Source organism: Penaeus chinensis, chromosome 21 (assembly GCF_019202785.1).
Source record: "Penaeus chinensis breed Huanghai No. 1 chromosome 21, ASM1920278v2, whole genome shotgun sequence".
NCBI classification, from domain to species: Eukaryota; Metazoa; Arthropoda; class Malacostraca; order Decapoda; family Penaeidae; genus Penaeus; species Penaeus chinensis.
Window position 1 is genome coordinate 2,900,229 of NC_061839.1, and position 2,500 is coordinate 2,902,728.

Genomic DNA, 2,500 nt, shown 5'->3' on the forward strand with positions numbered 1-2,500 from the left:
GAGAGCTAGAGTGAGAGTCAGAGTGAGAGCTAGAGTGAGAGTCAGGGTAAGAGCTAGAGTGAGAGTCAGATTGAGAGCAAGAGTGAGAGTCAGAGTGAGAGTCAGAGTGAGAGCTAGAGTGAGAGTCAGAGTGAGAGCTAGAGTGAGAGTCAGAGTGAGAGTCAGAGTGAGAGCTAGAGTGAGAGTCAGAGTGAGAGCTAGAGTGAGAGTCAGGGTGAGAGCTAGAGTGAGAGTCAGATTGAGAGCTAGAGTGAGAGTCAGAGTGAAAGTCAGAGTGAGAGCTAGAGTGAGAGTCAGAGTGAGAGTCAGAGTGAGAGTCAGAGTGAGAGTCAGAGTGAGAGCTAGAGTGAGAGTCAGGGTGAGAGCTAGAGTGAGAGTCAGAGTGAGAACTAGAGTGAGAGTCAGAGTGAGAGTCAGAGTGAGAGTCAGAGTGAGAGCTAGAGTGAGAGTCAGAGTGAGAGCTAGAGTGAGAGTCAGAGTGAGAGCTAGAGTGAGAGTCAGGGTGAGAGCTAGAGTGAGAGTCAGAGTGAGACCTAGAGTGAAAGTCAGGGTGAGAGCTAGAGTGAGAGCCAGGATGAGAGCTAGAGTGAGAGTCAGAGTGAGAGCTAGAGTGAGAGCTAGAGTGAGAGTCAGAGTGAGAGTCAGGGTGAGAGCTAGAGTGAGAGTCAGATTGGGGCTAGAGTGAGAGGGTGACGGACTGTGAGAGCGTGAGGGGGGAGCAGTGATAGCGGTCACCTTCCTAGGGCAACTTGTCTGTGACCTTGATAAAAGTGCGCACCCCTGCCTGGCTCCACGACCCCTCCCCCTCCCCCTCCTCTTCCCTTCCTCCTTCTCCTCCTCTTCCCCCTCTCCTTCTCCGCCTCCTCCTCTTCCCCTCTCCTTCTCCTCCTCTTCCCCTCCTCCTTCTCCTCCTCTTTCCTTCCTCCTCCTCCTCTTCTTCCCCTCCTCCTTCTCCTCTTCCCTTCCTCCTCCTCCTCCTCCTCCTTCTCCTTCTCTTCCCTTCCTCCTCCTCCTCCTCTTTCCTTCCTCCTCCTCCTCCTCCTCTTCCCCTCCTCCTTCTCCTCTTCCCTTCCTCCTCCTCCTCCTCCTTCTCCTCCTTTTCCCTTCCTCCTCCTCCTCCTCTTTCCCTCCTCCTCCTCCTCCTCCTCTTCCCCTTCTACTTCTCCTCTTCCCTTCCTTCTCCTCCTCCTGCTTCTCCTCCTCTTCCCTTCCTCCTCCTCCTCCTCCTCTTTCCTTCCTCCTCCTCCTTATCCTTCTTATCCCCTCCTCCTCCTCCTCCTCCTTTTCCCCTCCTCCTCGTCCCCTTCTTCTCTTCCGTCTCCTCCTGCCCCTTCTTTTTTTCCCTTCCTCCTCCTCTTCTTCCCTTCCTCCTTCTCCTTCTCTTCCCCTCCCCTCCTCTTTCTTCTTATCCTCTTCCCTTTTTCCTCCTTTTCTTCCCCTCCCCCTCCTCCTCTTCCTCTTCTTCCCCTCGCCTCCTCCTCACCCTTCTCTTCTTTCCTTCCTCCTCTTCCTCCTCTTCTTCCCTTCCTCCTCCTCCTCCTCTTCCCTTCCTCCTCCTCCTCCTCCACTTCCCTTCCTCCTCCTCCTCTTCACCTTCTCTCCTCCTCCCCTCCTCTTCTCCTTCTCCTCCTTCTCCTCCTTCTCCTCCTCTTACCTCCTCCTCCTCCTCCTCTTCCTCCTCCTCTTCCTCCTCCTCCTCCTTCTACTCCTCCTCCTCCTCATACTTCTCCTCTTCCCCTCTCTATCCTCCTCCACTTCCCTTCCTCCTCCTCCTCTTCCCCTCCTCTTCTCCTCCTCCTCTTCCCCTCCTCTTCTCCTTCTCCTCCTCCCCTCCTCTTCTCCTCCTCCTCCTCCTCCTTCTCCTCCTCCTCCTCCTCCTCCTTCTCATTCTCCCTTTCTCTTCTCCCCACTTCTTCCCTCGAGTCTGCACCCTTTTCCACCCTGGACCTGCACCCTGGAATTCCTTCTTCCTTGAATCCCATTTTTTTTTTTTTTTAGCTCGTTTTCTCCTTCTCCCTCGAATCCCCCCTCTCCCTATCCCTCTCCATCGAAATCCTCCTCCATCCTCTCCCTCTCTCTCTCCCTCTTCCTCGAAATCCTCCTCCCTCCTCTCCCTCTCCCTCGAAATCCTCCTCCCCCTCTCCCTCTCCCTCTCCCTCGAAATCCTCCACCCTCCTCTCCTTCTCCCCTTCCCTCTCCCTCGAAATCCTCCCCCCTGTCCTCTCCCTCTTCCTCTCCTTCTCCCTCTCCCTCTCCCTCTCCCTCTTCCTCGAAATCCTCCTCCCATCCCCTCTTTCCCCTCTTCTTCTCCCCCTTCCTTTTGACTTCGAAAGCCCATGCATCCCCAAGCTGACCCTTCCCTCTTTCTTCTCACCAGCCTGAAGGATCTCTTAATGACCTCCCCACCTCTCTTCCTCAGCCTTCATTATCTCATCCAATTAGTGTCCCATTCTTCCCCATTATCAATCCCTCAGCCTATTTTATCATTATTATTAATATT